This window comes from Bufo bufo, chromosome 6, assembly GCF_905171765.1.
Source record: "Bufo bufo chromosome 6, aBufBuf1.1, whole genome shotgun sequence".
Classification (NCBI taxonomy): Eukaryota; Metazoa; Chordata; class Amphibia; order Anura; family Bufonidae; genus Bufo; species Bufo bufo.
Window position 1 is genome coordinate 266,367,827 of NC_053394.1, and position 14,418 is coordinate 266,382,244.

Below are 14,418 nucleotides of genomic sequence, written 5' to 3' on the forward strand. Positions count from 1 at the left end.
CACCCCTCAGTCTATCACACCTGTCGATAGCACACCTATACCAGTCCTTAAAAGGAATTTTGTGGCCCTATTAGCTAGCGTTTGGTGTCCCTAACAGTCTGTCCCTGCTCCACAAAGCAACCTCTCCCTACACTGGCAAAACACGGAATGTAAAATGGCTGCCAGACCGGGTTCTGTTATAGGGTGGAGGTGTGTCCATGTGCTGAAACGTCTCAATTGGCTACCTCTTGAAGCTCATCAAGAGAATGCCAAGAGTGTGCAAAGCAGTAATCAAAGCAAAAGGTGGCTACTTTGAAGAACCTAGAATATGACATATTTTCAGTTGTTTCACACTTGTTTGTTATGTATATAATTCCACATGTGTTAATTCATAGTTTTGATGCCTTCATAGTCATGAAAATAAAGAAAACTCTTTGAATGAGAAGGTGTGTCCAAACTTTTGGTCTGTACTGTATATAATACAGAGAGTGGGAGATAGTCAGTGTAGGCTATAGCCTGATATAGTGTAGCAAATAGGTTCTAGTGCAGGGTGTTAGGTAGTGTGATAGGTTCTGCTGTCCATACATACATGTGTCACATCTGTGAAAGGTCTCAGAAGGTCTGAAAGATTATCTACGCATTAGTGATCTGACAGCCTCTTTCGGTTTCACTTTGTCTGTGTGTTACTGGTATGTCCACACCTCCTGTTCAGGTGTGGATCATGTGACCTTTACCTCGCTCTATTTAGTCTGACTTTTCCCATCACTCCTTGCTTGGGATAGCTTCATTTGGTCTTGGAAGAGCTGGAGTGTGGTTTGTGTTGAAGTCCTGTTCATCCATCATCCCCTGAAGTTAAGTGTTCCGCTTGTTGTGTTTTGTATTCCCCCCTCTGGTTGTTTACTATGCCTCAGTGAGACGCTAGTTCCTTCACCAGGGAAGGAACGGTGGTCTCTGCCCTGTCATTATCTTTAGGGCATCTGAGGGTCACCAGGGTTTTCTAGGTTCCTGTGTATGGGTATCTCTACCATCGAGAGGTGCCCATACGGATAGGAGTTTGGGCCAGGAGCAGGGTTTTTATAGGTGGTGACCCTTTTCCTTCTCTAGCGGTGAGGCCTAGTGTCTTTCCCCTTCCTTCTTGTTGTCTTTTGGTGTTCTCCCCTACTACATCCATGACAACATGCTACAGACATAGTTCGTGATGTCACAACAATACTTAGTGCACCAATCAGTAATATGTAGTCAGACCTGCTAAAATGTGAAGTTGCACGTATTGCACAAAAATATGCGCATCATTAATTGCATATTTGCGCAATCGCAAATATATTAGAGCACTCTATCTGCATATAAAGCTATTGAAATGTTCTGCCGTGCCAACCATTTTCTCCAGTCTCAGGAAACTTTTAACAGCTTGAAAAATGTTACCCACGCCTGTATTGCACGCCCAATACGCGCATATTACATTGTCGATTTTCGCAATCAAAAAAATGATTGCGAATTCGAGTATTGCCCCTGCCGCTCATCATTAGTAGTGATGTCACAGCACAAGAAAATGCTAAAAGTAATGTTGCGCAGAAAGGAAAATGCAAAACTATGAGGTTTCATAGTAAAACTTAGAATGGAGTTTTATTGAATTTTTGATTGCATCTTATATACATTTTACCACTAACTGTACCTCTTGTGTGGGTGGAAATGGGCCCCCATAGTCGATGGGCCCCATAACAGCTGCTATGCTAGTAATGTAGAAGTATATTATAGGGTTATAATTAGGATTGTGCAGTGACAGAATTGATCAGTATGAAAAATGGACAAAAATTACATGTTGTACAAGTGCTTGTAAAAAAGTCTGACGTTTATAATTGAGTAAGAAATGACTCCTGAATTTGTAAGATTAAGTAGCAACTATGGACCATTTGAGACCAGCAAATTCCTCAGTGAATTATAAAACTTGATTTTACTTTATCTCCCCTGTCTCTCAACAGCCACACACCTATGCCGAAAGAAAGTAAAAGAGAGAGCAGGCCTAAAAGGGTAGGGAAAAAAAGGATTTTCATTATGAAAGTTAATTAGCTTCCAAGCCAGGCTGTACCTTTTCAAGAGGAGGAATTAGAAGCATTTAATTGCTTTATCAGCCTTCTCTTTGATTTTCAGCAATCAGGCCGATTCCATTTAATTTAACTGCCACAGATGAGAAGAAAATTGATGCTCTCACCTGCCTCGGAGCAGAAAGAGAGAGAGTAAGAGAGTACGCGAGGGAGAGAAAGAGAAGTCAGAGGAATTGGCAAATATAGTGTCTGCAAATTAATGAAAACTAACAGCATTTGTTCACAATTGGAAATGATGTGTGCCCTGAGGTGTTTGGAAGATATGTACCACAGCGGAGGGAGCCGGTCTGGGATGTGAAACCAATCTTAATGTCAACAGAGAGGAGGGGGTCCCCTCCCCAGAATGAGAGCGCACATTCCTAGGATGATTGGGGATCAATTAACTCATATGAAGAGAATCATTGCGCTCACAAAAACACTTTTTGTGTGTCAAAGCTGATAATTTACTGCTTTGTCTGTTGCAATTGTAGCCTGTTTGCTGAAGGTGAAAAGGATGCTGTTCAGTTGGGCGTTTGCTTGATAAATGTGTTTTGTTTAATGTCTGTTTTGTTTCTCACGATTTCAGGTATTTTCTTGCATAACAGCCGCATTCTGCATTTCATACTATAGACCAGGATATTACGGTGCTCAACTCATGCTTCAGGCCTTCAGAAGAACCTCTTCAGGCACTGTTCTCTGATAAGTCTTCTTGTTGCTTGAGGTGCATTATGTCTCATATGACTGACCTATACCAGAATGCTTTGCTTTGCAAACTGTGGATTTGTTATCTCAATATTGATTCCCAGCTGAGGAAGTGCAGTACACCTTATTTAGTATGCAGGGTAGTAGTATAGGTTCAGTAGCTTCTGCAGTACTTATTTTTTTAAATAATTAAGACTTGATGGTGAGTGTGATGCTGGTGGTCTGGGCCTTCAGACATGGCTGCTGTAATATCCAGCCATCCAGCTCTGTGTTGACAATGGTTCATGCCTCATTGTTCCCTCCCAGCAGGCATAATCACTGGAGTCTGGTCCCATGCTGAGTTCTGGTTCCTGCTCTGCTCCCTTAGGGCCCTCGTGTTCCACTCAGCTCTTACAAATAGCACAGTGCTCGTGACCTGATCTGTCCCCAGCTATTGGCTGCCATCTATGCTTTATTCATGGCGTCTTTCCCTAAGGGAAGGTGCTTGAATACTAAGGTCTTAGCTTGTATATTCCTCAAAGGTGTGCTATTATTTTGTTCTTACCTCTTGTGCCTGACCTCTGCCTGTTAACCGTGCTGTTTACCAACCATGTGCTTCCTGTCCTGGCTCCTGCCTAACTTCCTTATTGACTCTGTGCCGCATGCCCTGACCTTCTGCCTGTTTTTCAAATTGAACAAACTCTCCTCCAACGTCAGCTTGACCTTTGACCTCACACTCCTCACATTCGTCTGTTTCCTGGGTGCCATGCACCAGTGTCTCTTGACCCACCCGAGTCAACTGTCACTGAACAGAGACCACTTCATGATAAAGCGACCTGGTGGTCCACATCCCTGTACAGGGGTTAATAGATGAAGACTAGGATTGCCACTTAGCCAATTCTTTTATGTGTAGCCCTAAATCAGATCTGTTCAGTGATACAGTGGGTCTACACTCGCTGTGTTACACTGAGATAGATGGAGTATTTGAAATGATATGATGGCATATGGGAAGCATTAATTGGGTTATTATATTAATAATAAGCCATATATACTCTAAAATAAAAAGAAACACTATTCACTTTTTCAACCCCTTATCAATTGAGCTTAGGTCCAGCAGGCTTTCCATTCTTTTATTTACACGTGGCTAACTTGTGACCGCTGTAGTCAATTAGTGGCCTTTGTAATCAAGTAATCATGTGATGTGCTGCCACCGGTCATGACACTGCTGGAATAAAAATGGCCATTGCAATGGCAATTTAAATGTCACAAAAGTTTAGAAACTTTTTAATGTCAGAAAACTGGCGTGGGGGAATGATAAATTCTCCCTTAGTACCTCATGGCTCATACACATGGCAAAGCTTGTGCTTTAAGTCTGTATGGCAGTGCATGGAAGATATAGACTCTGTGAGGAATATGGATTAATATTTTATGTCAGCCATGTTCCCACACCAGCCATCAGCTGTCAGATAGCAGAGGTAGTGAACTCCACAGGAGGGCCCTGCTTCAAAGGCCAGCCATATGGCAGAGAACCTCTAGCAGGCCACCTTTGTTTACAATTTCACACCTCTATTCAGCCAGCCAGGAACCCAGCTAATGGAACAGGAAAGATCTCTCTGCAGGGGGTCTAGGCCAGTCCACAGTTCAATCAAATTAAGCAGACAGCATGGAACATTTATAAGGAATTATAAGGATTTATAAGGAATTATGAATCGCCCGGCCATCACAGGCACAAACCGGATACATATTTGTGTCCCTGTGGCCACGATGAACAGGCCCGTGGTCATAGTCTGGTGGTGGGAGGCCAGGGAAGGGAGATATACATAATTCCCCACAGAAACCACACAACGGTACCAGGTTTGGACTCTACTTGTAGCTGGAACTCAGGCGGGTCCGTTGGTCCCAGAACCACCTCCCTGCAACATTCTGGTCTGGAACCATGAGCTCTTATCGGTTTTGTGGCTCATGTTCTGCCAGCCCTGCAGAGTGGGGGTGGACCCCTTCCATAGGTCGGGAGGGCAGGGGCCGGCTACAGGTTAAAAGGCTTGTGCCAGCAAACTGGCATGTCTTTTCTCTTAAGGAGGGTCACATCGTGCCATGTGTTTAGAGGGACCTGAAACCTGCTGACATCACTGCCCTCCATGTGACTACAGCAAAGGACTCATCACAACCCAAAAGGACTTATCCATCTGGTAAACTGACTTATGCTCTGTTTAATCCTGTTTGTACCATACCACTTGTATTTGTAACCTCAGACCACTGCATATATCCTTGTGTGTATAGTGTTATTTCTAGTGACCCCTTAAGGCGATTAAATATATAATTTAATCTTGTGCTGTCTTGTATCTCGATCACAAATCCCCACGTCCGTGTTTTGGCTTAGTAATTCGCTACCGCGGGTTGGTTTCTTACCCTATATCATCCCGTTAGCGGACCAGGCTTATATCAAACAAGGAACTGGTGGCAGTCTTTCCGGGCTGAGAATGCGCTGTTTCACTGGGGCAGTGAAAAGGCTCCCTCAGCTTGTTGCCTCTCTGTGTCCGTGTGGATAGGAGGAATCTGTGAAAACTGTACCAAGACTGACCTTACTCACTCCTCCAGGAGGGTGTAATGTCACGCCTTGGTAACCAGTGACCAGGGGTTTCAGGTGGCATTAGGGGCTAGCGCCAGCTTTTCAGGATCTCATGGAGCAGGTGACACGGCCTCCCTTGGACTCCTCCAGAGGGCGGTCTGGGACCAAGAACGGTTGTGTCGGGGAACGGTCCAGCAGGGCTCACCGGAGGCGTGGCCTAGGGACTCATAATTCGTGGTACCTTATCCGTTTAGGATGGAGTCCACCGAGATGCCGTTGGGCATGGAGTATGCCCCTGCCACTTCTTAGCGGATGGTCAAGCTGTTCAAGGGACTCAAAGGATACGCGGCCGCATACCTGGAGGTCATTGCCGTCTTTGATCCTACACGGGAGGATCCCTGAGAGCATCTGGCGCAGATGCTCGGGCAGATCTGCCAGGCAGGCTTGACCCTTACGCCAGGAAAGTGCCAGCTGGGCATAAGCGAGTGGCCCCGGGTAGGCGGGGAAGTGTTGGAACTGGAGCCCGGGAGAGTAGATGCCAGCGCATCCTGGCTCACCCTCCAGGACAAGAACCAGGTGATGTCCTTCCTGGGCACCGCCGGGTACTATAGGGGGTTCGTGCCCCACTGAAGTAGCCTGGCGAGGCCCCTAATGGACTGCACCAGGAAGAAACTGCCCTCCGCAGTCGATTGGACAAACGACTATGAGACGGCCTCTCAGGCACTGAAGGATGGATGCCCTTTCCAGCTTCTCGTTACCCCAGGCAGCCGAAATCACGCAGCCTTTTATAGTACCGACTGATTGTGGCCTCGATGTCATGCTCAGTCAGGGTGACTCCATTGGCCAGGGTCGAATGGGAGGTGGGTATGTGGAAACCTTGTGCTCCAGCCGTACCACTTTACCATTCGCCACCAGAGAGGGTGCGGATGGGCGCACAGGGAAACACAGGAATGTGCTGCCCCTAGAGCCCTCTAAAAGGGGGAGGTGTGTGGAATATGGATTAATATTTTATGTCAGCTATGTTCCCACTCCAGCCATCAGCTGTCAGATAGCAGAGGTAGTGAACTCCACAGGAGGGCCCTGCTTCAAAGCCCAGCCATATGGCAGAGAACCTCTAGCAGGCCACCTTTGTTTACAATTTCACACCTCTATTCAGCCAGCCAGGAACCCAGCTAATGGAACAGGAAATACCTCTCTGCAGGAGGTTTAGGCCAGTCCCCAGTTCAATCAAATTTAGCAGACAGCATGGAATCTGTGATTTATAAGGAATTATGAATCGCCCGGCCATCACAGGCACAAACCGGATACATATTTGTGTCTCTGTGGCCACGATGAACAGGCCCGTGGTCATAGTCTGGCAGTGGTTGGCCAGGGAAGAGAGATATACATATCTCCCAACAGAAACCACACAATGGTACCAGGTTTGGACTCTACCCAGGCGGGTCTGTTGGTCCCAGAACCACCTCGACATTCTGGTCTGGAGCCATGAGTCCTAATCAGTTTTGTGGCTCATGTGCTGCCAGACCAGCAGAGGGGGGGTTGGACCCCTCCCAGAGGCCGGGGGGAAGGTCGGCTACAGCTTAAAAGGCTTGTGCCAGCAAGCGGGCGTGTCTTTTCTCTGAAGGAGGGTCACATCGTGACATGTGTTTAGAGGACCTGCTACCTGCTGACATCACTGCCCTCCATGTGACTACAGCAAAGGACTCATCACAACCCAAAAGGACTCATCCCTTCTCCAGGAGGGTGTAACATCACGCCGTGGTAACCAGTGACCATACCGTATCTCGTGAGCTCGACGTAGTTGACATCAAGCGGACACGAGGGGTGGTATCCCTCATAGACTCCTTTGGATGAAGCTGTATGGCCTTGTTGTGCTTCTGTATAGGCTATGTGGGCTGTAAGGAGATTTTCCTTCTAAGGGAGAATGTACATGGCATCTGATGGAGATTTTTTTTTCTTTGGCCTTTGAACTCTTTTAAGGTCTCTGTATGAAATCAAAGTTGTATGGTAGGGGCCCCATGCCCCTTTAAAACAGCTCCTCTATAGTTGCTCAGGGTTTCTGCTGTGTAATTCATTCATAACTGCCCCTCTACTGAAGGTTAGAGTTAAATGACAGAATACAAAATTGTAATAATATCAACATGCTGCATGTAATATGGAAAATACAATGAAAATCCAAATCAGTTTCCAGCAGTATAGAGAAACATTTTTCTTCACATATTCCAAATTATAAGGTAATTATATATTTAATTACTGTAATATTAGAAGACTGTAATTAAATTAGTACATGTCGTTAATATATGTCACTCGCCTACCTTTAGGTGGAAGTATTTCCCTTGGAAGGCCTGACTTGCTCTGAGGATGAAAGAATGCTTATCACCTATATTGAGCTGTTCTAACCCCTGTCCTCTCTGATTAAACCTGTACTGCTGAGGAACTCTAAGTTAATCAGACTCCTGCCCAAGAGGTCATTCCACAATATAAAATGTTTTAAAAAGAAAAAAATATGGCAAAAGGGTTGAATAGGGTCATAAAATGTACACATTCACTATTTGGCGGCTCAGAAGGAAAACATGTATCTTGAAGATATATGAAGAACAAATGAATAATTATATTGTAAGGGAAATTCCTAATGTTATATTATTATGTAAATCACTGTCATACAAGAGGGAGTGATCTTGGTAATAGAGTAAGCAGAATTCACAGAAATCATATTTCCCACAAAATGTTAGATGCACCCTTAAAGGAAATAGTCATCAGAAAATTACATATTGTTTAAATCATGCTTTTATGTTTTATTGGTAATGATATTTTTAATTTCCCATGTCAATATCTATATTTAAATAAAAACTGAAAAATCCAGCAATTTTCACACTGGCCACTAAGAATAATAATTGGCGACACTTCTTGTCTTTACAGATCACTTTACTGCAGTTATCTGCTTATTTACACACAGAAGTAATATCATTACTGGTAGGATTAGAATGACAGATAAGACAAGATCCACCATTCACAATAGGTGATTGTCAGAGCTTAACTATTCCTTCCTTGTACAATGACCTCTGCACAGGTGAGCACGCCTAGAAAACTCTCCGATAGAAGTCACTGAGGTCCCCTCCTGACCATTGTGTCTATGGACCATGGGGCTGCCATAGAGCAATTTTCTTAATGCTGTGTAAATACTGTTAAGAACAGTTCAGGCAGCTGCCTCCGTAATCAGGTTTAGAAATATGAATAAAAAAAAATCTGTAATCAGAAAATTAAAAGAAATTAGGAAAAAACAATATGTTACTATCTGGTTTTAACTGGCAGAACAATATTTTGGTGACACATTTCCTTTTTGTTAAAACAGTTCCATAAAAGTCATGGGGGGTCCTTTCCCTAGCATCCCCACCACAAGAGAATTTAAAGGGGTTGTGCAACTAATAAAACAGGATACGGGATTAGTGTTTGATTGTCGACCGCTTGAACCGCCATCGGATGGAACCATCATGGGAATGAAGCAGTGGTGCGCATGTCAGGGGTGTACATAGAGAAGTAAGGGCCCCATAACAAGGATAAAACCAGGCCACCTAAACAGGACAGAAGGGTTTCTGCATAAACCTTTTTCAATGACCCTTGGGCCATTTATTCCACTGCATCATTTGCTAAAGTTGTTCCTTTAGAGCAGGGGTAGCCAACCCGTGGCTCTTGAGCCATATGTGGCTCTTTGCTTCTTCAAGTGCGGCTCCAGCTGTGGAGCCGGGAAGCAGTCAGGCCGACTCACTCTCCACCCCATGCTCAGATCTCTTTTCCTGATCGGGCACTGTTGCTACTTTGCAGCTCCAGCTCACTCTCCACTAAGTCTTGATGCACACAGTGTGAGAACGTAGTACGTGGAGACACGGACTATGACCTGACGTTGTGTTCATCAGCTCACAGTGGAGAGCGTGTCAGACCTGCAGAGTAGCAGGTGCCTGAGCAGGAGCCCAGTGCCTGAACAGGAGAGGGAAGAGATTTTTTTCAATTATAGAACTGAGCATGGGAGGTTCTGATCTGAGCAATGGGGGGGGGGGGGGGGTGTCCAGATCTGAGCAATAAGGGGGGGGTCCAGATCTGAGCAATGGGGGGGAGGTCCAGATCTGAGCAATGGGGAGAGGTCCAGATCTGAGCAATGGGGGGATCCAGATCTGAGCAATGGGGGGGGGGAGTCCAGATCTGAGCAAATGGGGGGTCCAGATCTGAGCAATGGGGGGGAGGTCCAGATCTGAGCAATGGGGGGATCCAGATCTGAGCAATGGGGGGGGGGGGGGTCCAGATCTGAGCAAATGGGGGGTCCAGATCTGAGCAATGGGGGGTCCAGATCTGAGCAATGGGGGGGTTCAGATTTGAGCAATGGGGGGTCCAGATCTAAGCAATGGGGGAAGGGGGGTCCAGATCTGAGCAATGGGGGGGATTTGAGCACTGAGGGTCTGACAGTGGGAGTCAGATTTGTGTTGTCTGATCCGAGCAATGGGGGTCTTATTTAGAGGTCTGATGAAAAATATATTTTTTCTTTTTTCTCCTTTAACACCTAGGTGCATCTTGTAGGGTGAAAAATACGGTGACTAGTGTGTAAATGTATAGCTTGTGGCTCCTGGTAGTCATACCTTTTTTTGGGGGGGGGGCTGTTTGTGTCTGTAAGGTTGGTCACCCCTGTGTCAGGATTTGAACCCGTGACCAGCCACATCCCAGGCAGTAGCCCTGCTTACTAGGCTACCGTCCTCTCAGGACATTCCTCCCTGAAGCCTATTATTTTACCTCAGTTTTGCCAAGCCTTGCTCATCACCCTTGATTCCCCACACCTGGTACTTCCCTATATAAGTCCATCCCCTTGCACTCCAGCTTGCTGATTATTGAGCTCCGGAGCCTTGATCAAGCTTCTCCTCATCTGCTGCTCTTGCTACTACTGTAAGTCCACTGCTGACCAGGAATTGACTACCGACTACTCTTCTGCTTTGTCCCTACCTACTGAACTGCTACCACCGTTGCCCATCCAGATTGTCTGACCACGCTTACTGCCGCCTGCCCTGACCCACCACCTGCCAACCGACTACGCCTCTGCCAGACTTCCTGCACCTACTACCTGCCTGCGGTCCTTGCCACCGGGCTCCACTCCTACCTCCAGCCAGCTGTCCTCTGACTCAGGTGAGCCTGTAGGATTGTTACAGAATAATCAGCCCCACTATGGAGTCCGCAATGGCCACTCTGCGTAAGCAGGTCACCGAACTTCAAGAATTTGGTACTACATATCAGGAGAAATTTTCCCAGCTCCAAGGCGTAGTCCAAAGCCAACAGAGGGAGATTATTGAACTACAGAAGCAACTTCTGGACGTCCGCGGCGCGGCCGCAGACACCCGCATGCCACTCCCATCAAGATTTTGCGGCGACAGACGCCAGTATCGAGGGTTTCTAAACCAATGCCGCATCTATTTTCAGATGTACCCGGCCCCCTTCACCACCGAGAAAAAGAAGGTGCTATTCATGGTCAATCTCCTGACGGATGAAGCATTAGCATGGGCATCACCATATGTGGAGACTAACAGTCAGCTCCTGGACAACCTACACAACTTCATCACCGCCATGAGCCAAGTCTTCGATGACTCCAACCGCTGTGCGACAGCCGAGGCGCGACTACATTGTCTGCGGCAAGGGAGACGCTCCGTCGCCGAATACACCGCCGAGTTTCGCCGTTGGGTCACGGACACCACCTGGAACCCAGCAGGACAGAGGAGCCAATTCCGGCGAGGCCTGTCCGAATTAATAAAGGACGAACTCGCCAGAGTTGAGGCCCCAGATGATATGGATGACTTCATTCAGTTATGCATCCGGATAGATCAAAGACTCTCCGAGAGGAAGAAAGGAAGACTCTGGTCCTCGGACCACAGACCCACTTACTCCTTCTCCTCCACCGCCCAGCGCAACACCCAGTCAGCAACTGAACCAATGCAGGTCGACGCTCTACTTAGGTCTCTATCCATAGCTAAGAAGGAGAGACGGCTGGCCGAAAACCTCTGCCTCTACTGTGGGGAGCCGGGTCATTTTGCCATCAAATGTCCTGATAAGATCCGAAAAAATATATCCGTCTCGGAACTAAAGTAGCAACCACAGACTCCAACCCCGCCAGCAGCCCCTGAAAATAACAACACGGCGGCTCATGGATCCCACTTCATCGTCCCCATCCTCATCGACATTGAGGGGCGACAACTCCCCTGTTCAGGGATGTTAGACTCCGGGGCGGGAGGCAACTTCATGGACCTAACCTTCGCCCGCGAAAAGAACATTCCACTGACAATCCAGGCAGCCCCCGTTGACCTGGAAACCGTCGACGGATCCCCACTCTCCTCGGGGCCGGCCACTCACGAGACCACCGAACTACAACTCCTCATAGAACCAGATCACCGTGAAAAGATCTACTTCTCGCTGATCGCCTCCCCGAAGTTTCCGGTGATCTTGGGCATCCCATGGTTGGCCACCCACAACCCCTCGGTGGACTGGGAAACCCGCTGCATACGGTTCCCGTCCGAGTTCTGCTCGCTAAATTGCTCCCACAAACCCGTCCTTCCACCCGAAGACACCACCCTCTCAAAACTATCTGTCAAGGATCTGCTACCCCCTCAATACCGCGAGTTCCAGGATGTCTGCGACAAGAAAAACGCAGACAAGCTGCCACCACACCGGCCCTACGACTGCCCTTTAGAACTGTTGCCCGGGGACGAAATACCCTTTGGCAGTATCTACCCCCTCTCAGAGCCTGAACTAAAGGCTCTGAAAGAGTACCTGGACGAGGACCTGAGGAAGGGGTTCATCCGGCCCTCTACCTCCCCGCGGGAGCCCCCTTTTTCTTCGTAGAGAAAAAAGAGTCCTCCCTGCATCCCTGCATAGACTTCAGAAAGCTTAATGACATAACCGTGAAAAAATGGTACCCGCTCCCACTGATTTCAGAACTCCTCGAGAGACTCCGGGCAGCGAAGATCTTCACTAAACTCGACCTTCGAGGGGCCTACAACCTCGTCCGAATCCGCCCTGGGAACGAATGGAATACCGCCTTCCGGACACGTTATGGTCACTTCGAGTACCTGGTCATGCCTTTCGGACTCTGCAATGCTCCCGCCACCTTCCAGCACTTCATTAACGACGTCCTCAGGGACATGCTGGATCTGTTTGTAGTCATTTACCTGGACGACATCTTGATCTTCTCTGAAGACCTCGAGCAGCACCGCAAACACGTCCGCAGGGTACTGCAGAGACTCCGACAGAACTCTCTCTATATCAAGCTAGAGAAATGCGAGTTTGAGCGAACCACCACTCAGTTCCTCGGATACATCATCTCCCCAGAGGGCCTAAGTATGGGCCCGGGGAAGGTCCAAGCCATGATGAACTGGCCCGTTCCGAGAAACGATAAGGAGATACACAGATTCATTGGCTTCGCCAACTTTTATCGGAAGTTTATCCGGAACTTCTCCAAGGTCATAGCACCAATCACCCAACTCACCAAGAAGGCAGTCCCCTTCTTCTGGACACCCAAGGCCCAGGAGGCCTTCACCAAGTTGAAACTCCTCTTCACTTCTGCTCCAATCCTAATCCACCCGAACCCCGAGCTGTCATTTACAGTCGAAGTGGATGCATCAGACTCCGCGGTGGGGGCAGTTCTGTCACAACGGACAGGGGAGAAGATGCTATTACACCTGTGCGCATATTTCTCCCGCCAGATGCCCCCCTCCGAGAAGAACTATGACATCGGGAACAAATAACTACTGGCGATCAAGGATGCCTTCTCCGAGTGGAAACACCTGCTGGAGGGAGCTGCCAACCCCATAATCGTACTAACTGACCACAAGAACCTCGAGTTCATCCGCAGCGCTAAGAGACTCTCAGCCAGACAGGCCAGATGGAGCCTATTCTTTTCCCACTTCAACTTTCTCACCACCTATCGCCCCGGATCAAAAAACGGCAAGGCTGACGCCCTCTCCAGAATGTTTTCCGAGCCCTCACAGAGTAACAAGGGCCAAAACAACATCCTACCCGAGAGAAGGGTCGTAGGGGCCACCTACTCTAAAGAACTCCTGGGCACAATCAGAGAAGGATACGAAAATGACCCCTTCCTCGCCCACCCCACAAGGAATGTCAGCCTTACGTTTAAGAACGGTCATTGGTTTCATCAGGACCTACAACTATATGTACCAGAAATCGCACGGCTCGAAGTGCTCAAACTCAACCATGACTCCAAGCTGGCCGGCCATTTGGGCACAAGAAAGACCCAGGAGCTTCTCTCCCGCTCCTTCTGGTGGCCAACATACAAGGAGGTCATCAAGAGGTACATCTCCTCGTGCACGGTCTGTGCCCGCAATAAGACTCCTCGTTCCTCTCCCGTGGGTCTGTTACAACCCCTTCCGATTCCCTCCCGCCCCTGGGGCTCGATCTCCATGGACTTTGTGGTAGACCTTCCTCCTTCAAAAGGGATGAACACCATCCTGGTCGTGGTCGACCGCCTCACCAAGATGGTCCATTTCATCCCCTACAAAGGCCTACCCACCGCCAAACAGAAGGCCGACCTTATTCTCAGAGAGGTCTTTAGGCTGCATGGGATCCCGGACGACGTGGTCTCCGACCGAGGAGTACAATTTGCCTCAAAGTTCTGGAAGAACTTCTGCCTGGCGCTCGAGGTTAAAGTGAACCTGTCCTCCGCTTTCCACCCTCAGTCAAACGGGCAGATGGAGAGAACTAATCAGACCCTAGAGCAGTACCTACGCTGTTTCAGCTCCCACCTGCAGGATGACTGGCTTGACCATCTCCCCAAGGCCGAGTTCGCCTACAACAATGCTGAGCACAGCTCAACCAAGCACAGCCCCTTCTTTGCTAACACAGTCTCGCACCCGGTGTTCATTCCCCACCTACTCGTCGCCTCCACCCTCCCAGCAGTGGCCGAACGCCTAACAACCCTACAGGAGGCACAAAAGAACATTATAAACAACCTCCAGCTCGCCCAGAGGCACTTTAAACAGGGAGCAGACAGACGTTGCAAACCCACCCCGGGCTTCCATGTGGGAGACAAGGTGCGGCTGTCCACCAGGAACCTCAGATTGAAGG